We start from the raw sequence: 23,794 nt of genomic DNA, 5'->3' as shown, positions 1-23,794 counted from the left end.
CAGTGATCCGGTTGATGGTTCTCTCCAGTACTCTCGCTAGTCCCCTGATATCTTCTGAATTCATAATTTGCCCACAAAATGGCACAAAGGATTTCATTATGTCTCCTAGAGTTTGCGCTGGAGTATCCCCCTTCACATCTCGTCGTGGACGAGTCTTTGAAATGTCTGCAGTACTGGCAATAAATACCCCAGGTAATAGAATCCCTAAATAGCAAGTTCCTTGCCAATCCCTGGGCAACCATGGAAATGCCACATTACCGCAAACAAAATAGACAGGTTCACCTACATACAGAGGTCTGTTCTCGCTAGTCAAATTCGCAACATTGGCGCAACTTCAAAAATCACCCATTGACCGTGTTCCATTCCTCTGTATGCAGAAGGAAACTGAATCGGGGCTATGGTTAACAGAATAAGATGGAGGCGTGGCATCCTTATTGCCTATAGGAGCCATTTTGAAAAAAATCAAAGACTGAAAAGGACAAGACAATCTATCAGAGGGCCTAACAGAAGCAACGTTTGTCTTACTCCTATTTGCAAAAAGCAAGCATCCCGGGGGCATCAAAACACATTTTTCAAAACTATTCAAATTTGTACCATCAAAGTTCCCTGAGATGCTGTCATTCCAACGGCCAAAGAATAGTGCTCTAAGAGGAGCATAACAAGCAGTTGTCAAACGTAAAGGATGAATGTACCAACCTAGCCCCTTATCCCCATGTTGCAGTAAATACGAGCAGATCCAGCAGTTGGTCCTATTAAAAATTGCATGAGTGGCATTCATTATTAACAGAAGAGTATTATTCTGATAGTTCCGTCTATGCCAAGAATCTCTAGGTGACAAGGTATGCAATTGCACGGAAGGAGTGGGTATAACAGATACATTTTCAACAGCTAAAAAGTCCTCTAGCGGATATGCTTCCTCCAGGTACCACAACCCAAAACCAGTAGTTACTAAAAACTCAGTTATTATTATAAAAAGGCAACAATACGTTTTCGGGGTCCCCTTACACGCTTGCTCATTGTCTCTGCGAGTCACATATTTATCAAAGTTCGGTACGAGCGGTAGCGGGTGCAGGCATCGTAGCCTTCAATCGAAAAAACACCAATTGTTCGTTTGCTGGTGACTCCAGTCGCGCGTCTTCTAGCCAACAGAAACCTTTAGTATAGTCGGATTAAAAGGCAAGCCCTCAAATGATTTCTCCAATCGCCGTACGTCTATCTTCTAGGATGTAAATTATATTTCACAATTTCCGGTGCTGAAGGATCAGAAAGCAGTGTGTCGTCACTTTCCACTGGAGGTGGCGAGTGAACGGAAATGGGATCAGAAAATGGATGATCCGGAAGTACCACTGTTGGAGAGTGCGGAGACAAGATGGCCGTTTTGTCTGGCCTTACGAATTCTGGAACGGTCTCCAATACTCTCTTGTTGGTTGTTGCTGTTTCGGGCACGTTGGTTACAGCATTGGAAAGGGATTCTGTGTCTTCTGTATCGTATGGCACGGGCTGCGGGATCCGTTTAGTGTGCGTTGCATGTATCCAGTTCTTCCGCCCTGCTACCCGCACCGCAGTCTGGGTGACTAGCAGGACCTGGTAGGGACCCCTCCACCGAGGTGCAAGGCAAGACGACCTTTCGAAAACTTTCGTGAGGATCCAGTCCCCCAGACCCTCGTACCGTACAGGTAATGCCTCTCGCACCTGGTGATAAATTGAAAATAGATTTTTATTCAACTGGTTACAGTAATCTGAAAGAAGCACATTCTCTACATCCCGCAATGAGCGACTCTTTGGCATACCCCAATTATTAGCAGGCCTCCCCATCACCACCTCAAAGGGAGAGAGACCAGTCCTAGTTTGAAGGGTTGTTCTCATCGACAGCAACATGATCGGTAAGGCGTCCGGCCATTTTAACTTGGTGCCAGCACACGTCTTAGCAAGCTTGTTCTTTATAATGCCGTTATGCCTTTTCCACTAATCCGGCAGTTTGGGCATGTCTGGCCGAATGGAACTGTTTATCAATCTGCAATACTTCACATATTTGTAGGATAACAGCAGCGATCAAGTGTGGCCCATTATCCCGCCAGATGACTCTCGGCAGCCCGAACCTAGGAAAGAACTCTTTCAACAGAGTCTTTGCCGTGGTTATGGCCGTTGCATCTCTAACAGGGAAGGCCTCAACCCACTTGCTAAATGCACAAGTGACAACCAACACGTATTTAAGATTGTTGCAATGTTCCATCTCAATAAAATCAAAGTGGATGACCTCAAACGGAACAAAAGGTGGAGCAAAACTTCCTCTAGGATTCGATGTACCTTTTCCTACATTGTGCTGCAAACCGACCATGCACCCTTGGACATAGCGCTCTGCAATTTTGAAGATTTTATCATTGGCCCATACACTGTGTAACATTTCAGTCAATTTACGCGCACAGACATGGGTCGGACCATGAGCCATAATGACCATCATTGTAACATAGGCGTCAGGGAGTAACCATTTTCCTTCAACATTGTCCACCCAACACCGATCACCATCCAATCTCCCTGCACCCTCGACCCATTACTTGGTCTCCTCTTCAGTAGCATCTGCTTGAATGTCTTTTACAGAATCAATACTTTCACCAAAGGTGCACACATTTACAGTTTCCCTTACAGCATACATTTCTGAACTAAAATCAGTGGCAGTTTGTTTAGCTATCTGATCAGCGAAAGCATTCCCTTTTCCTATATCATCTGATGTGCTGTACATTTTACAATGGCTAACTGATCAGGGAGTGCGAGCGCAGAAAGTAATCGCACTATTAAAGTGTCATGCTGTATTTTTGTGCCATGTGAGGTCAAGAAACCTTATTCTTTCCAAAGTCTACCGAAGTTGTGAACTACCCCAAAGGCATGCTGACTATCGGTATATATATTTACTGTAAGCCCTTCAGAAAGTTCACAAGCTCGAGTTAATGCTATAATTTCTGCGGCCTGCGCAGAATTATGCATAATTCTTTTGGTTTCCACAATCATGCTTAAGGTAGTGACGGCATAAGCAGCCGTGGATGTACCATTCGGAAGTTTGAAACAAGAGCCATCACAAAATAGCTCTCCTTGTGGGCTATTCAAACGCGTATCTTTCAAATCGATTCTACCTTTAGTCTCTTGTTCTGTAGTGTAAAGGCAATCGTGTGACGTTTCGTCACCATCAACAGTATCTTGCAGGACATGTAAATGTTCAGCCAGATTTAATACACAACACCTCTGAATTTGAATGTGGGGAGCAAACGAGATCAATTCGTATCTTGTCAATCGTGCGGAAGTAAGGTGTTGCGTTTGAGTTCTATTTAATAGAACATCTACAGAGTGAGGTACCATTAGGGTTAACGCATGACCCAGGACCATTCCCTCGCTCTGGTTTACAGACGCAGCAGCAGCAGCGACAGCTCTCAAACATCTCGGCAAAGCGCATGCAACAGGATCAAGGGCGGATGAGAAATAGCCGCACGGCCTATTCTTCCCTCCATGTTCCTGCATTAACACAGCCAAAGCACATCCATCATGTTCATGCACATACAACACAAAGGCCTTTTCATAATTTGGAGTTCCTAAAACCGGTGCCGAACACAGCGCGGTTTTGAGTAAATCAAATGCTGTCTGGTGTTCCAAAGTCCATGGCAATGGCAATGAAATGCCCTTCTTTGTCAAAGCCAGCATTGGTTTAAACGTTAATGAAAAGTTAGGGATCCACAATCTACAGTAAGAAGCCATACCTATCAGGGCTCTAACTTCCTTCTGCGTATTTGGGACAGACATGCCAGAAATAGTTTTTATTCGTTCAGGTGTCAACCTTCTCCCCTCCTTTGGCAGGAGATAGCCTAAATAGGCGACCTCCTGACAACAATGTTGGAATTTTTTGAGTGAAGCTTTATGGCCATGTTTTGCTAGATGACAAAGCAACAACCTGGTGTCTTCTTTACAGGCACTTTCAGAATCAACAGCCAAGAGGAGATCATCTACATACTGTAGTAACGTGCAAGTAGTAGGCAACTCGAGAGTATCGAGTTGCTCTTTCAATGCTCTACTATAAATACTTGGACTCTCAGTGTACCCTTGTGGTGTACGAGTGAATGTGAACGAGCGTCTACCTAGGGTAAACGCGAACAAATATCTACTATCCTTGTGTATAGGAATACTGAAAAACGCATTTTTGAGGTCAACAACACTAAAGTGAGTGGCAGAAGTCGGAATCATAGTTAGTAGTTACATCAGGTACAATGGGAAATTGAGGAGCCACAATTTTGTTAATAGCACGCAAATCAATTATAAACCGAAAAGGAATCGCATTATCACCTTTTTTGTATACTGGCAAAATCGGGCTGTTACACAAACTACCTGTAATTTCCTCAATTACTCCACGATGTATAAAGTCAGAAACTATACATTTCAAAGCTTGTTCGCCTTCAACTGAGATTTTATATTGTGGAATGCGAGGCAGTTTTACTCCATGTTTCAGAATAATTTTGACAGGTTCAATTTGAAGAATGCCCACATCATTATCATCAATTGCCCATAAGCATTCCGGAATGTTACTGAATTCTGGCGGTAAAGGTCGAGTCAAGAACTGAGAGGCAAGTGATTGCTGAGGTGAAATTGTTAACCGAACTCCGTCCGGGGAGCAATGTATTACTGCATTCAATTCCTTCAAGAAATTTAACCCCAGCAAATTCTCTCCACAGTTTGTAGTAAGTAGAAATGGACACTGCTCCGTGAAGGGACCCACTGTTATCGGTACCGGCAAAGAGACTGGACAAACTACAGGTGTGCCTGAAAACCCTACAGAAACGTTGGATTGCCCTGACAGGGGAATGTTTGGAACCCATGAATGGTCAATGGAACACTTTTGTGCTCCCATATCTCCTAAAAATAGATGCTTCCTATTTCCCACCGCCATCTCAACGTAGGGACCTTTCTGATGAACGGGAATATGCGTTGGTTCCAAATCCTGCTTCGGACAATCCTAACGAAACAGAAGGAAGGATACTTGTTCATCCTGTGAAGAAGGTTGCTGTGATTCTGGCGCAAACTGACCTCTGCCAGGGCCCGAACACCAGGGCAATCTCTGGATCGTCTACCCATGTTCCAAAATGAACTTTGCTGCAAGTTCGGACATTGTGCGCGCCAGTGACCTTCCTGTCGACAATAGGCACACTCGTTAATGGTTACCGGAGCCAACGCCGTACTTCCCTGTGGAACGTATTGACCTCTAAATTGCGTATTACCCCCTGTAGGGCTTCTAACAATCTGTTGTAATAGTACTTTTGTTTTCAGGTCACCCTTTCTTTTCTCAAGTTTTTCCTTTTCATTATTCATACGATTTTCATAGTACTGAGCCATGTGCAGTACTTCTGATTGAGACTTCGCTTGCCAAGCGCTTTCGGAGGACATAATCTGTAACTGGATGTCAGGCAGCAATCCACGTACAAATTTGTCGACAAACAGCCTTTTCCCTGACTCTGTGCCTAAGTCTTGTCCACTGAAATCTGAAAATACCTGTTCGAACCGATTGAAGAACTCGGTAGCACCCTCAGACTTTCCTTGGATACAGGCCGTAAGCTTGTCCCAAATGATTCTTTTTTCATGAACTATGGTTTTCAATTTTACAATAATCCTATCAGGCAAAGTTAATATCACTTGAGGCGGTCTCTCGCCAGCTGGTCTTTCTCTGTCGAGCCTAACCATATTATCCCATGTATCTCCTAACCCAGGTACATCATCTACAGTCCTAATCTGTTTCCACAAATCAATTGGCAGGAGTACGGGAAATAATAAATCAATATCGCTTAAGGTGAATACCGATGATTGTAAGACTGACTTTATTTCTTTATAGAACCCCGTCGGATTCTTTCTTATATCAGGAATAGATTGCTTTATGGTGTTCACTTCCTGTCTCGAGAACGGGACGTGAACAAACTGCAATACATAATGTGCAGGAATGTCCACAGCGACTATACCTCGTGCAGCATCGACCGCAATCTCAACTTTTGGGACAAATGTCGGAGGGACCTCTCTCATAGGCAACTGAGAAGTAGGTAGCTCCGAACGCTTACTAAGCAACAGAGCCAATTCAAGTGCTAAGGCAGTCGAAGAGGTATCAATCGAAAAGGCTCTCTTATAAGCACCCAACAATTCTGCGGAACAACAAATCTTTCTTTTTACACACTCATCCTGCAGGTATTCTACCATAACCTGTATCACTTTCTTTTGCATTTCTAACGTATACTGACTATACGTGTCATATACTTCATCTGGAGTTATCGACATATCCGAAATCCATCTTATCGCATCCTTTGTACAAATTCGCGCTTCCTCACCTACCAATTCACGGCGAGGAGAAAACTGTTTCTGTAAGAATATGGCGCCTAAACTATCACCATCTGCGTCTTCATTCTGCAACTCTTCCAACTCCTTCCTATACACACAAATCCTCTTGACATGCTCATATACTTTCTCCGCAGTATCCCTAGACAACGCTAAGGTGTTCAAATCCCGTAACCCTTTTGGGAGATCTACATCTTTTAATCTATTCCACATTAGGCTTAAATGAATTCCTAACCCTTAAATAAAAACATTTTTCTCAGGAATACTTTTTAGATTTTCGAGTGTGGAAAAAAACATCAGCTTGTTCACCCTTCTCCATACAATGTTTATCCCAAGCAATCAATTCATTATTTTTATCTGGGGACACAGTATTACGAGTCACAACCCTTGATCCCGCTCCCTGGTCTACTACAAGCGATGCGGAATCACTTGAAAGAGGAAGAGTAGGCACATACTGAATGTCAATAGGTGGAGGCAAGGGGGCAGGCAAAGGAGCGACGACTGTAGGAACAACAGGAAGAACAATAGGAAGGACCGGGGGGACATTAGGAGGAGGAATAACGACAGGAAGAGGCAAAGCACCAGGAGGAGGGACGTACGGGTGGCGCAGAGGCATCGGGCCTTTGTTCATGCAAAAGTTTGTTAATCAATTCATCGGACGTATGAAACTCTTTCGAAGGGTGCATTTTCTGAATGCCTAATTGGAACGCTCTGTCCGTGTTCCTAACTGATTCCAATTGTTTATTTTGATCATATAACAGTGCTTTTTCGGCATTTGTCATATGTCGACACATATGTGTTTCTCTACTCTTTTGTTGCTGCAAAGCTTCTGTTTTCCAACTGTACAATGCGTCAAATGCTGCAGGTCTAGCCTGTTTCTTTATCAATACAGGTTCTAAATATTCTAACTAAGGGATTTCAAAGCTACCATTGGTTGGCCACTGAAGAGTAGGGTTATGTCTGGTCTGTCTGTGCCAAATATCATTAAATGCTATACTACCAAAGCCTTTCTTACAGTACATAGTACATGCCGGCGACCCCTCCTGTGGTGCGGGACGGCTAACTTCCAAAGATTGTTGTTGCGGAATAATGCCCTGAAGCAGGCAGACAATTTCCCAGGCATATCAGAATTCTGGTGTTACCTGGTCAAATAATTGTGCTCGCGAGTACAATGCGTCAAATTCAAATTGTCGGGGTTAAATTAAGAATCGGGTCACGATTCACCTGACCAATGAACTGGGAGGCCCGATCGGGTTACTAAGGACAATCTAAGGACCCACGTGTTTGGTGATTTCGGCAAATTTACCCACCTCGATATATGGACCCTCGTCAAGACGTCGTCTCGGGCTACAGCTCACCGTTCAGGGATCGGATCGTGCTGTTCTGTCAAGGAATTTGCTTCTCGTCCAGAGTGGCCTTTTTGTTGACACTGTCCGATCCCAGTCCGATAGCCGAGCCAACCTTCAACGAGACGAAGTCAATCTTGATGGTCCCTATTCGAGCGCCATCTGTGGAATCAGAAAATACAATATTAAGGCTTTTACACCATACAAAGAGAAATACACCAACACGGGCTTGTAAAGATTCCCAGAATCTTTATTGCAACACTGAACAGTTTACAAAACAAAGTACACAAATAGCTATTTGGCCGTCAGTACACCACAGAGAACACCAGCAGGTTCAATGTGAGCAGTGAACAGGAATTGCTAGCTGGACATCAGCATATTTATACAGTTTCTTCGTAACAATGTCCAGCCTCTTATGAGTTAATCATGTACTGGGCTTGGGTTCGCGCCAGGTTCATTCCTAATTTACATATCTCGTGCATGTGCTTTACTTCTTAATAGATTTACTAACAAATACTATTATTCTCTGGGTTTAACTTTACACTCTTTACACATTCGCTTCAATGCAGGTCAAACAGATGTTTTGCGTATGATGTTTTAAATAGCATTATCGTTCTTGTATACTTGTAGGTTAACATCGTCGATTCAAATAATCCCCTGATCCCGAGGTCAACAAAGGGCAAGGTCTACATGACCCTAACATGTAACCTGCAGGCAGGTTGGACATTAACTCGCCTACAGAGGTTGAAGAGGTTAAAGTAAGAACAAGAGAACACAGGTCGGCCATTTTAGGCCACAGGGTGACTTTGCACGACAAACCAAAATGGCGGCTTTAATCTAAAATGGAGGCTTGATTAACTTAAGGTCACGACTTCGCGATGCGGATTTCCTCGCAAAGCGACTGGGCATAGGCCAACATATACAATGAGGACGAAACAATATTATATCAGTTTTTGACAGACGCAGATCTGACACTTTCACACCACATCACCCCTGTGTCTAAATCATGCTATCTATACCTTCTCATTCTCTGACATATTTTCTCCTACCTCTCCTACCTAGACAGACTCACAGCAATCATGACTATTGTCCTCTCTCACCTGGAGTACGCTTACTGTGCATGTCTGGGTGACCCCGCATCTCAACTCCGAAAACTCCAAAGGATCCAAAACACCACAGCCAGGCTCCTCCTTGCCCTTGGCCCCAGAGGAAACATCACACCCACCCTACATGCCCTTCACTGGCTCCCTATTGGGAGATGGTCCACTTTTAAAGTGATTTGCATCACCCACCGCGCTCTGCACAAGACAGGCCGAGAATATCCACAACACAAGCTTACCCCTTACAAATCTGAGATCAGGCTCTGCACTCCTCCTTGTCATCCCTGCCATCAAATTGATCAGAATAGGGGGGATCCTCTTTTTCAGTCCAAGGTGGGTGGGAATGGCCAAGGTGGCAAACACCATGTACAATGCAAAGGGATCCTCCAGACTCCCCTCTTCAAGACCCCGCCCCTGCATTCCACATAAGATTGTCTCCCTTTGGCAGTGTACAGGGCCTTTTGCGCTGGCCTCATGTCCATCCATCCTCCCTCCAGTATCAATGGCAGTTTGCACCTGTGGCCATGCGCTCACAAGGGGCCTGGGAGGGTGGGAACACTCAAGTTGCCAAACACCATGTACACTTCAAAGGGATCTTCCTCACACGGGCCATTGTTCACATGGCCTCCCCAGACCCAGTGTCTCCAGACTACCCTCTTCAATACCACGCCCCTGCAATCCACATACGTTTGTCTCCCTTCAGCAGTGTTCCTGGCCTTTTGCGCTCTGCTCATTCCCATCCATCCCCCCTCCAGTATCAATGGCAGTTTGCACCTATTAACAGGGTCGTACTGGGCCATAAGATTGTTTCGGGCACCGATTAAAATGTGGCACACAGTTCAAATTTACTATTCATTCCTTTTCGGGCACCGTTTTAATATTAACCAAAAGGTGAGTATTTTGATGAAAAGGTGATACAAAATGTGGATTTAAAATAATATATATTCATCAACAGTGTTCACTACTACACATGGCCCAAAAAAGTAGGCCACTTTCATTAACAATAAAAGACCAACAGAAGCATTTTGCGTTCGTGTTTCAACCCTGGCCCCATTGCCCTATTGGCTGTACGAGCAAGCTGATTCCTGTGCGCTCGCAAGGGGGCAGGGTGGGTAGATGTGGCATATGTGAAACGTTGCCATCGAAGCTGAGTGGATGTCAACAAACACGTCATACATTCACATACGCACCCACTTTTCTAAGCCATTATAAACCCCTTGACATCTAACAGGTGAACATCGCTGAGATCTGCAAGGTATCTTGGCATCATGCTACCTGTTCCCCGGATACCTGTTCCACGGCTACTTGCTCCCCTGCTTGCTAAATTGGCTCATTTTTTTCGTCCAGGTAAGAGTAGGTCACCTATTTCCTTCTCTATATTAATCGATCGCTGATCTCAGTTTCCACCTAATGGACCCAGTATTGTAATGTTCATTTATCTCAAAGACTTCACCATTGTCTAATGTTTCAAGTATTTTGATCTTGGTAAATAGCACATTGCATCACTGTGCATTGTAATAGAATGGAATCTTTCGTGGTCCATGTTTGCAAGCAGGTTTCCTTTTGATGCTTGAAAGTTCATTCAACGGACGAGTAACACGTTACGATTTGCGATATATCAATCAATTCTGTAAGAAAGTTATCGCCATGTTCATTCAACTAGGTTACACAGGTTTTCTTTCTTTAGGTAAAATAAATATTGCAGACAAAGCTGTATTATAATTCCTTCAATCACATGCATACAGTATTATTTTTTTCAAGTTATATTTATTTATACAGATCTTACATACTTTTCAAGAATGCCTTCATGTATTGTTTTCGGTTGACCTTCTGTGAGCCATGCCAAAAGTCCGGGCACAGTCCTGAATACATTCCCGAAGGATATTGATTTAATAAGAAGATGGATTATAAATTGCAGTTTTCCAGTGAATGAGATTGAAAGTAGAGCACAGGCTGTCTTGGACGACATGAGGGCCATTCGATTCCGCCTTTGCATCCTGCACTTTACCGACGATATGTACAAACAAAGTACACAAAAAAGCGCAGACCCAGAATTCTTTGTAAATTGCTTCCAAATGCAATTCCAACTCCATTTCGGCACACACTGGCTCAGGTGAGTCCTGGACCAAGAATTAGTTATGTTTGTTGGTATGAAGGATGATGGTCTGCATAAATAAGTATTCTCTGTGATTTCTCGATTTAATTAAGGTACTGTATTGAAAAGGTAACTTCATGAACGTGTTAGAGCTTTCGGTGTATATTTACTTAAAATGTGTCTTACTAAAGTTTCCATTGTTACCAGATTCTATTGAATTTTAAAATGTTTTACTTTACAACATACAGCATCTGTCCCTGCTTTCTGGAGCCTCTAATAAATCAGTGAATTATAACCATTAGTAAACAATCCCAAAGTGCCCTTTAAAAGTTGCATAATGTTTTTTCGAAACCTGTTGCTTCACATATTCCTTTTTTTCGTAAAGCACACTGATGGAAGCACAGGCCCTCACAAGTGACGAAACCACTGACATGTCTAGTATCCCAATGGTGAGCCCTACAGACGTGCACAAAGGGATATTTTCGAGCATTGGATCTGCCCACATATCTAACACAAAGTAGCTTTTCCCTTGTACTACTTTCTGACAATCTACTGAAAATGAAGGAGCAGGATTCTGCATCAATTACTTTTCCGGAGTCAACATCAAGCTCACTCGCCTATAAAGTAATTATATTGTACTGTGTTAAGCTTGGAATTTCAAAAAAATTGAATATGTATAGTATTGGTTATTTACACTAAGTGGCATGTAAGGGTGTCTCTCTATATGTACCATCGATGCCTCTCATTGTATGAGTTCCATTTCGCTGTTTACATCCGTACTAAAACAAGTACTGTGTTTTAGGGGGATGCTGGAAATTTGACTACAATCGCTTCCTCCTTTGCAACAGGTCCAGAGTATAAGGTATGCTTCATTACAGTTCCCTTGCAAGAATGAAAGTAAACCCTACAAAGGATATTATTTAAGACTGAAATGCATGTAACCTTGCACTGTTTCAAACTTTTCTGATTTAGGTTTCAACATTACACTTCCTCCATAATGCAGAATAGATTAAAAAAACAAACATTGCAAAGCAAACTACTTTTGAAGGCAACATTACAATCAGTATGTTTTGCACGGTGATCTCAGATCAAGTACATGTGTCATCTCAAAAGGTTATCAGGTAAAATCTGAAATGTATATTATGACCAAATCACAAACTGTTTTCGAGCGTATGTTCATACGAATGTTCTATTTGTGTTGCGACAACAAACCTTATAGTATATGGTTCTTAATCATTTCATACTACTTTGTGTGCAAGTGCTCTGTGCAATGAAAGATTTTAATTTCCAGTACGATTGACATTTGATTTTTTTTAATGAATATTCTATTCAAGGAATGTGTACCCAAGAGGTGGAATTAGAAGAGGAGGCACATGAACCTGAGGTGAAGATAACCTTGTATTGAATACAATTGGACATCACATTGCATTTGGAATTAAGTTTTATGTTGTAATGTTTTCAAGTCACTCAAGTTGGTTCTGTTTGTAGATATGTAAATATGTTTGCATGCAAATGAAATTTGCTTTATTTAAATCTTATTAAAAAACACTATTTGTTTCAGCATGCTGGTGTGTTGGGCAATGAGAAGCCCACGGTTTCGAAGCAAATTAAGAAAACAAGGGTAAAGAATGAACAAGTTTGTTTTGGAGAAGTTTTTGAGCAGACGTTTCATTCATATTAGGGTTTTAGTTTTAAAATGGTATCTCCTGCATGTGTGCTATAAGTCAGGCATGTTTTTCCACACATATGTTAGAGGCCCAGAAGGAAGAGAAGTATAAAGATTCAGACAACAAATGAAACCTAAGATGTCGCTTGCCAAACAGATTTCACAATGGAGAAACTACTATTTGAGGCGCAGCATGGTCCAGTCAATAAGCAGACTCGTGATGCACATGTTCAGTGGCTGGAAAATGAATGGAATCTCACCTGCGAACCGTACAAAGTGTCCATTGCCCGTATGTGCCAACTCAACAAGATGAAACTGAAGACAATGAAGATGCATTGCAATTGCTCGCAGACCCCTTGACACAATCTACACCCTCTAAAAATGTTTCACCCAAGAAACTTTCAATGTTACCTGTTTCTCCAAATCATGTGTAAATATCACAACCTGAACTAACAGGGACTGAAGCTTCAAGGCAATTGACTGGGGAAGTTGCTCAAGATCTCGACTTCAGTTTGCCTAGTTTGGGGGAATTATCCACCACCGTCGAGTCACAACACATTCTTGCCGGACGATTGGCTATTAAAGGAGCAAAAATACATTGTATTTGACAGGTGCCTGCAAGATATTGTACAAATGCTGTAATTTGTCCATACATTAAGAGGACACATATGCGGGGAGCCATTGGTGAATGTGTTTTGTGTATTACAAGGCACTAACCTTAAAAATCCATGCCAGCTATGCCCACTTCCATAATAAATGTTCATGGTCCACTCAACTGATGCTGGGCAAAGTGCATGGTGGAAATCTACTTTGTTCAGCAGCTTTACTTTTCAGCTGGTTGACTTTCTGTAAGATTTCCCAATTCTGTCAATTTGTGTGAGTGGAGTTCCTTGCGAAAAGCCCAGTGCTACAAGTATCAAAGGGAATTCTTATTCCCCGCTATTAGTCAAGCCTGGAAAATCGAACAGATGTCAATGAAAAGTACATTCTCTGGAAAATGTTTCAGGCTAGCTGGCGACGGACAGTGTGACAGTCCTGGATTTTCTGCAAAGTACTGCACACACCACTTTCAAGACATGGAAAGTAAAAAAAAATGGTTCGGTGATCGTACAGGTGTCTGAATGTACATCTTTTGTGGTCATGGAGAAACATGGTTTCATCAAATCCATCGAACATCTTGAATCCAGTGGAATGCAAATAGACATGATAGCCACTGACAGGCATGTTTCAATAGCTAAGGCCACGTCAGGGCAGTTTCCACACATTCAGCATCAATTTGATGTATGTCACATTGCCAAATCAGTCAATAAAAAGATTACAGCTCCTGGTAGAAAAAAGGTTTTGGAAAATATTTTAAAGTGGGCTCAGTCTATCAGCAACCATCTTTGGGGGACATCCAAAATCTGTAGAAATTCCACTTGATAAATGTCGTTCATTGATGCAACAGTGTTCCAACGTACACTCATGGACAGAAAACCAACATTTCCATGAATGTGCACATGGTCCTTTATCGAAGGATCAGAAGAAGTGGTTGGGTCCATGTTCCTCTCCGCACACAGTATTTGAGAAGATTGTGTACGATAAAACACTTTCAAGAGACCTGAAGGGACTCAGAGAATTCGGTTATACCAGAGATTTGGAAGTGTTCCATAATATGTGCCTAAAGTACAGGCCCAAAAGGTTGCATTTCGGCATAGGCGGTATGGAGGCCCGAACAAGACTAGCTGTACTTGTGCACAATGAGAACGTTGAGAGGGAACAAGTGAAAACTGCAGGAACCTTCCGGATGCTTCGTTACCTCATGGCCTTTACAAAACGAGGCTAACCATGGGTGGCCAAGCCAATATACAAGGAAATGGAATTCGAATTTGTGAAAGATCTGACAATGACTGTGTTGGCCATGCATACTCATGGAATCGATCCTGATTTTGTTCCTAGGACACATACAATGCCTCAAAACATTGTTAAGTGTCCACCTAAAGCGGAACTTGTCGAAGGGATGCCTTCCAGATTCAAATGATTTGTATCTGTCTTCATAATCTGCTCACAATAACCTTTTTGATATGTTCCCCAATGTTTTGACGTTGTACAGAAACAATCGAATGGTATTACACTTGCAATTTGAATGCTAGAAAAAGAATTGAAAACTATTTAATTATGCAGATTTAGTCGGGTGTGTAATTCATTAATGTATATCTTTTACCTTCCCTTCATTTATATCTCTGGTCCTCTATCGAGAAGACACATGTCTGTGCTTGCTATTGGTACTGTATTTCAGAAGAGAACAGAATTGCCCTAGCACATCGGTGCTGCACTGCCCATTTGAATGGCAGAAATACTGATATGCAAATGGAAATTTGCCTTCAGTCAAAGGTACACTGAGGCTTGTTATCTGTCCACCCCTCTGCTAGACCCAAACCACATCCACACATACAGTGCATGGCACTGGCTTTGATGGCCTATGGTAGGTAAGATTTCACAGTAATGATAAATTGCCTGACCTGTGTCAACCCCATAATTTCCAGAACTTTTTGCTTTACTGATGTAATATTTTTTCTTACAACTCTGTGATTGGACTTCTTTTTACCTACAAAGTATTTTGGTCTTCTGATGGGGTGATTTTTTTTTTGGGCTCTACATAGCTCTACATAGATCTCCATAGCGTCCATTTTGTCTTTTCAAATGTATCCTCTTTGGCAACCTTTTTGCAATAAGTGCATGTTGTTGCTAGGTTGCCCTAGGTGCACCACTTTAACTTTCGATGGCTAATCTTGACAGACCTACAGTTCGCAAAGGGTAGAACATATCTTTTGATCCCTTTTGGTGATAGTTAGTATACCCTTTCTCATTTTAAATAAATGTAACATTTAAGTTACACAGACAAACGTACCGTTAATGGCAGGTGGGAGTAATTTGTTGAACAAATCAAATGATGTGAAAGGCCCACCAAGACTTCCTAGAAGATTCCAACTGTCCTCACATCACAAGAAATCATGCTCCCACCTTTCTGCTAAGCATATACAAGTTTAGTTTAGTTACCTTTGAAATGTTATGCTATTCTCGAAAGTATATATAAGGTTATATTTCTCGCTTGTGAATTGGTTGTGCCTCTTCCACAAAAGTAATGTATTTATTTGTATTCATTTTATTTGTAAAGCGCTCCTGGCCCTGGGGACCTCGCTTGTTGGTTTGAGTTTATTATTCCTGTAAGGATAATTGTATAACTGGGTTTTGCTTCCCCTGACATACTGTTAGCCTGTGCAGATAAAGTCTGCCTTAGGTTTTGCCGACATAACTTTGTGTCATTCATACAGTGTAACCCTGGGTTTTGCGTTGCATGGTCTGTTTTAGACAGACGCAAAAAGAGTCTTAGGTTACAACTGCCTTTCAGTTGCTTATGGTATCGGTTTTACTTACCTTGAGTGTAACTGTGTTATCCTATAGCAAGTTTGCGTAATTGCTTCCCCCTAGTCTGTGAACTGAAAACCAACTGTAATTGAATATTACACCCCAAGATCCAACTCGCCTACAATGACTGTTATCCAGATGAAAAGTTATAGGTTTATACTGTGCCTAGTATATGAGTATCACTAGATCAGAAAAATGTATTGTCCAGTTCATTACACTGTGATTTCTTGCTGAGCGTCTCGGTACAACGGATAGGGTCTACTATCCATGGTATTACTGAAATGATATGATAAAGGCAGGAAGGCTGTTCAAGAGGGAGGCCCCAGCCGAAGAAAGATGAACCACCAGCTCGTTGCTTGAAGAAGCGGCTGACCCTGAGGGAGTTGTGGGTGGAGGAGTGAAGAGGTTGAGTAAGAAGATAAATAAAACTGTCCTAACAGCCTCCCCATAGCAGACGCAATAAGCTGTTACAATAAGGTATCGGTTTGTACGAGGTGGTGGTGCGTCCCGTCGTCAATTAGTGTGATGAAAGGGTAATTGAAAGGGGTAAAAAGCATGTCCTCGCAGACATAAAATCTATTCCATGGCACCATTTGGCTACATGGATCAAGACCTTGCATCATTTGACGGTTTTGGACCAGCACAAACGATACCTTTGATGCACAGATATCCCATAAAGGTATTCGATGTTGGCTGGGTTAGCCTGCGCTCCCCAGCTATTCTCACCTTTGAACACTGATCTGCTGCCAAGGGCACATCCTACTTAAAGAGTGGGAACCAATTCTTCATCGCCTCAGGCCCCTTCCTGACTTGATATGGCCTTCCCAAGAAGAACCGCTTTTTGCTTCATCGGCCCGATTGTACGCTTTCACACAGTACTGCAATGTTGATCACAAGGCTACCCACTTCTCAGGGTTGCACTAGAAAGTTAGGGAACAATTCTGAAAAATGGTCTAATGCTACTCCTTGCTTACCCTATGCACTTGCACTGCTGATTAGCACAAGGCCTAGTCGGAGCATGACTGCAACTTACTTGGTATGGGCACGCAATGTCACCTGTCTCGCATTAAGGTAGAGAGGGATACCTCAGGTGCGATAGTCTGAACGGACATGCATGAATTATAATAGGCGGCATGCAACTGAAGGCTGTCCCCTGTTATACTCACAACAGAATGAATACAACCCTCTAGGGAAAGAAGCCAAGAGATGGCTTAGATGGATAACAAGGTTTAATTTTACCTAATTCAAAAAATATCAGCAAAGGTGTCTGCTATTTGAGAACATTGAGGCTCTAGAATGAATGTTGTTGCCTTTTGAGAGGCCACAGTGTCAGTAATGACATCACCTATAGGGTCATTACCTGCACTAGTACTCAGTAAGACAGGATACATGATTGTGCTCCATTGGTGGATGCCAGCCTACAATTCGTTTATTTATCAGGCATATTTTGAATTCCATGTGGGTCAGCTGGGCTCATCTCTCCATGGAGTGAAGGTCAGGTTGTGGGCTGATGCTTGTGGGAATGGAAGAAATTAATCAAGTCACACAGACACGTCTTGTCCGGTCTGTTTTTATTATTGGGGCATTCTTTCACAAAATTGAAACCTACCAATCTCTGGCTTCAATCACTGAAAACAAGTTGATATTGTTATTTGGCCTTTATCGAAAGTCAGCAACCGCTAGGCTAGAAGGACACAAAGTGTTGAATACCCTCAAAAATGATAACATTCACTATATTGAAAGTCGACATTGTAAAATTTAGTTTCAATTTCTGCAATCTGTTCAGAGCGGTTACTCTGCATGTGACTAAGAGAATGGAACTTCCTAACATTGTGTAAGTTAAATATAAATAATATTTTTGCGATTAAAAACGGCATGTGTGCTGTATGCATATCGAATAATTCAGTGACATGTGAATGTGTGATTTGACAAAAATAATGGACACAATACGTTATGTTGAATTATATTTATACCACGAAATATAAAAAAACCAAGTGAGTTTTTTTTGGGCAGTATTGCTTACTGGCCTTGTTATGGGTTGTTAGCTGGAGCATATTGTGACGATTATTAATCGATGACCCGCAACCACCTGTGTGCAAGCTAGTGATATCTAAACCACTTTGTCCTGTGGGTGGGATGTCAACTTTGCATTATTGTGCACCATAAAGTAGGTGTGGAGTGGAAGGGCTGAACATTTCCCGGGGGAACTTGGTTCACTTTTCAATCAATAATCTTCCCAGTTCCGTTATAATACCATCTGTCTGGGGGGGGAGAAGAGAGAGAGAGAGAGAGACTGAGACTGACTAAAAATATTTCATTAAAAACCTTTCGACCTTCCTTTAGGCTCAAGAGGGTTTTATGTGCCATCTGTGACACATTATACATACTAAATAAAAAGAAACAATATAAACATTCACGACATCAACAATGTATTGATTTTTCTATGCAGAATCTATATTGCCATTGTAAAAAAACTAAAAAGAGACCAAGACCTAGCAGAGTTGACGTCTAGTAATACATGTAAAATAGCAGACCTACAGTCCCAAAAAGTCTTTTCTTTCAGTACTTTTAATATTGTTTTGGCCTTAAACGGTTTATTTACCTTCAGAATAGGAAAACTATGCATAAGTATTACAATATATTGAGGATAAAATGGACATGTACATTCTTGCAAATGTTTACTGTTCCACCTCCCACTCACAGTTTCAAGGGGCATTATATTGGATCTCAACCTAGTGATCCATAATTCCTGTGAGTGGGACCATGTTAACTACTTGGGCCTCGATAGTGGAAAAGTCAATTGAGCATGTGCTACGCCAGGTGCTTCCGTTAATTCTCAAGTTTCACTAAGAAGAATTTTTTAAAAAGCTATTCTTTGCTTGGAATTTGTTCCAATCATGTCAGGCTTTGCAAACCAGTGTGACACAGCCATTCCTGACTGTTGCTTTGCCAACCATGGAATATTAAACACATACCTTCATATCGGTCACCTTTTAGAAAATCTTGGGATCTCTATTTGACAATATTGAGATTCTCAGAAGGGGTGGACTCAAGCTGGCTTCATCTTTTACACAGCCAGCGCCTATCACTGTATGTAGTGCACAATTTGGTGCAGCGAACGGCAATCCAAGTGTGGATTTGCAAAATGCGCTCTCTACATTTTGCAGCACCTTTGGTTCTTGATGTACCCTTATACCCGCTCCATACTGAGAGAGGGTCCTGTGCAGCAGTCCTAGCCTGGTGAAGTGAGTCACCCCTCTTTTTCCACTCTGTCCCTCTTCCTCCATCTTGTTCCATTTCTCTTTCTTTCTGCTGTTTCTTCACCCGCTTTTTGTTTCGGCACCTGTTTCCCTTTGCAGCCCCCTCCCTTGCCCTCTTCCCGCCCCCATTCCGCCTAGGTGATCGGTCCCTTCTGCTAGGAAGCCTCACCCCCTTCCAGCACTGAGACAAGGACAGTCTTTTCCAGCAACAGGCCGTTAGAGTGGGTCCTGTGCAGCTGTCCTGCACGTTGAGGTGAGTGCCCCCTCTTTGTCCCCTCTGTCCCCTTCCTTCATCTTGTTCCATTTCTCTTTCTTTCTGCCGTTTCTTCATCCTCCTTTTTTTACTCTGGTACCAGTTTCCCTCTGCGACCTCTCCTGCGGCCTCTTCCCGCACCCTCCAGTGCGCATGATTGGTCGCTTCTGCTAGGAAACTTCCGCCCCTACCAGCACAAGACAACGACGTTCTTTTCCAACAACAACCCCATGAGAGTGGATCCTGTGCAGCAGTCCTAGCCTGTTGAGGTGAGTCACCCCTCTTTGTCGCCTCTGTCCCCCTTCCTCCATCTTGTTCCATTTCTCTCTCTTTATGCTGTTTCTTTACCCTCTTCTTGCTCCAGGACCTGTTTCCCTCTGCGACCCCTTCCCTGCCCTCTTCCTTCCTGCCTCCCTCCCGTGCCCGTGATTGTTTGCTTTCCAAAGTGAAACTGCCCTCTTGTCAGAGGACTCCAGGGCAGACCTCAGCTAAGGGCCAGAGGCAAAAAGGGCTGCTCCCTCCAAAGCAGCTCCACTCCCTGTTAGCCACTGTTCACCGCTGGGCAACTGACGCAGAGAAGCTACATCGAGTAAAAAGTAAGTGTTGTGTGGGTGGGGAGTACAGCCATTACTGTACTCCAGTAAACCCCACCACTCTTAGTACCTAAAATCACATTCCTGCATTTTACCTAATTTTATAGCTTATCCACATCTGGCATCCAGGTTGCTTGAATAGGTTATCCATATGCTCCCTGCCGCCCCTTAGATGGGCATTGTGAAACATCTGTAATGTGTTGGGTTCTGTCCCTGAGATGGATTATTGGGGTTATTAAATGTGTCGCATTTAGATTAATTGTTTGGGGTAGGAAATGTGTCTCACTGAGATGGATTGTTGGGGGCAGGAAATGTGCTGCACTTAACTGTAATGTTGGGGGTAGGAAATGTGATCCACGTAGGTGGATTGCTGGTTGCAGGAAAGGTGCTGCACTTAACTTAACTAGATTGTTGGGGATAGGGAACGTATCACACTTAGATGGATTGTCGGGGGTGGATAATGTGCTGCACTCAACTTAACTGGATTGTTCAGGGTAAGAAATGTGCCACACGTAGATGGATTGTTGGGGGTAGGAAATGTGTAGCTCTTAACTAACCTTACTAAAAACTCACCACTCTGCATACTCACCCTCAAACTCTGAACTAAACACAAACACTCCTCTACCGCACTAAAAGCCGCACGCACTTCACAACACCCAACATGAAACCAAACCATGCACAAACATACCTCACCACCTCATGACGGCTACCAACCGAAAACGCACCTACCCTCAGTGAGTGGTTTCTCCGAACTGAAGCTGCCAACAGCACATCAAATCTCTTACTCTTCTCCCTCTCAATCCCACTAACAAACTCCAAACCCTCCCTCCATTGCAAATCCACCAGAGTGTCAAGAGACCGTGCAAGTGGCAAGAGTGCGCAGTGCAAGACCCCCATAACTTTAACACTCAAACAGGCCTCTACCTTATATGTTCTCATCATAATATCAATTGGATAAGATAGTATCCTTTCTGCAAACCTAAAAGGGCCACTCTAGCATGCGCCATATTCTTGCTGAGATTTAAAAAATGTTATTTACCAAGGTGTTTGGTGAAACGTATTCCTAGGTAATCGCATATATCCACACTCGGAATGAATATCCCTTGCAAGTAAAATGCAGCCTTGGTTCTTATACCATCTTGATTGACATTACAGCTGTCCTAGTGACATTACAATATCAGTGTAATCGTTCAAGACTCGTCGTAAGGGACTTCTGGGTTCTGGCTATGAGTACCACGTTACCTGCATAAGATAGCAAAGGGACCGTAGCAGAACTTATTTAAAGTTAATCGACAGTGGGCTGATCTATTTTAGTCTGCAGAGCCTTCATGCAGATGTTATGCATGAAATGAGGCAGCACATAATTCTGCCTTACTCCTCTATGGCAAATGTCCTAGTGTAGGACCCTCCCCCTTGCCTTTGTAGAGTCATGGTGCATTATCAAAATTGCTAATTATTCATGATGTATTCCCATTTTGTAATATATCCTCCACAGCCCTCAGAGGTGAACCATGCTGAAGGCTGTGGAGAAGTCCAGAAACTCCATCTAGACTGGAATTCTGTTTACCTGTTCATATGTAGAAATCAAAAAGGGTAATGTTCATGCTTGATCCAAGATCCACACTGCTTCTCGAAATCCATACTGGGTAACCCCCAGTATGGAATGCTCCTGGACCAATGTCACTAATCTGTTGTAGCCTATATGACAAAAGACCTCTGCAGAATTATTTAATAATGAGATTGGCCTATACCCTTTTGAATCTGAGTGGTTTCACGTCTTAAATCCTAGTTTTATTACAGTCATATGCAGATTGAGTTCTAGAAGTTATTGCTATTGTCTGATAAACATTAATAGTTGGGACCCAAAATCAAAATCGCAACAATACAGATCCACTGTTACACAATCCAACACTTCTGTGCCATAATACAGAGATGCAACTCTTATCATAAAAGATGAGGGGCTTTCTAGTGCTTCAACGCTCTCTACTATGCAAATGTCCCCCTTTTAGTTAGCTGGATTATCTACCCAATGTTTAGGCACCACACGTTTGAATCTGTAGATTAGCAAAAGGAGTTTCATGTCTTTCTTTGGTTATGATTCATGCAGTCAAAGCTATATCCTGGCAAAAGGAAATGATAAATGTGAAAGTATATACGTACAACAATATAAAATTTGCTTCTATGAAAGATTAAGTGATGGTCACATAAACTTGTAAGGTTGAAATGCCTAAAATTCATAGTTTGATAAATCCCAGGTGATTATCCCCAAAACTCTGGCCTGGGCCCCTTGTTATGTGGCAAGGGAAAGGCAGAGGCTTCCTGACCCTGGGGGTGGTGTTCTGCTGGACGATCACATGAAAGGGGAATCGGGTCAGGAGAACTAGGAGAACCCCTTTACTAACTTCCCGAGAGACCCTACAGTCTTAATGGCCTATTGTAGAATTGATACCTTTGAAGAAAAAGATCAGGATATTGGGGACTTCAAGTCCCACAATACCCTAAGTAATGGGACGAGGAAGAGGTTCACAGAGGCATGAAACTGCAGTTAAATGACCCACACCTGAGCGGGTCTTTCAGGTACTTAAGACCCCTCGGGTGCAAACCATAAGAAGCAGGGGATGGAGTAGTTGCAGAGCTTGCCTGTCAGTTGCAGTGGAAGAAGGGAAATGGAGCCCCCAAAGACAGAGCTAACTTGAAGCAGGTGTCGGTCCTGAGAAGGTCTCCAAAATTGAAGACTTTACATGCAGAAGTTGTGCAGCGGGAAGCAGCGTTGTAGAAGGCTTTTCCGGGGGAGAGTGGCTCTGCTTATTTTAAGCGGTGTCCAAGTGTCCCAGTGGCTGGCGAGCACTTGATTGCATTGGGAGTAAGAAAAGGTCCTTTACTGATTGGCATGGGTCGTGGGAAAATCAAAGCAATTTTCCATGCAGGAGGCAGCAGAGGCAGAACTAACAGTGGCAGCGGATCGAGAGGACGTGTGCTCATATACCAGTGAGTTTACCATTGCCGAGTAATCACGGTACACGCCGTAATTGACCGCTGGCCACGAATAACCCTTTTGAATACTGAACTAATGTAAAGAAGTCCCATTGGCATAATATGAAGAGGCAATAGTTGAACAAGACATCAACACGCATTGCCTAAGCCAAAGAGGGGTATGTGTAATAAAGAAACATTGTCAGCTGTTGTTTGATGTGGAAGTGGGAAACCAAGAGTGGCAGGAGAGAAGCACTCCTGGTAGAAAGTATCAAGGAGGAGAGGAGCATGACCTGCATTAGAAGTTACAAATTCAACAGTGGAACAAACGGCATCAATGCATTTCATGTTTTCCCAGAAGAAGTTGTGAATTCCGAAGTTGTTGGAGTTAAAGACTTTGCCAAAAGGTCTGAAGTAAACCTCACCAAACAGTACCTGTAGTAGTGTTAGGAGCTTTTGTCCTGGCAGGCAAGGATACCAGGAAAGGGACCTAATAGTGGTAGTCCTGGCAGGTTAGTGGACCAGGAAGAAACCATTGAGGTACTGCATTGTGGTTGAAGGTTGTGGAGAAGAAGTGGCAAGACCACCAAAGTCTTTTCTAAAGTGTGGTGGAATCATCCTAACAACTTGTTATTGATACAGAAGAATTGTGAAAGTATTTTTGTTTCCTTAAGGAGAAGAAGTTGTGTTGAACTTTTATCTATTTGTGTACAGATAACACTTTTTGTTTGGTTGAACCTTTGTTA

Source organism: Ambystoma mexicanum, chromosome 5q (genome assembly GCF_040938575.1).
Source record: "Ambystoma mexicanum isolate Mex_15411 chromosome 5q, UKY_AmexF1_1, whole genome shotgun sequence".
Classification (NCBI taxonomy): Eukaryota; Metazoa; Chordata; class Amphibia; order Caudata; family Ambystomatidae; genus Ambystoma; species Ambystoma mexicanum.
The sequence above is the reverse complement of the archived record's forward strand: the minus strand, read 5'-3'. Positions refer to the sequence as shown.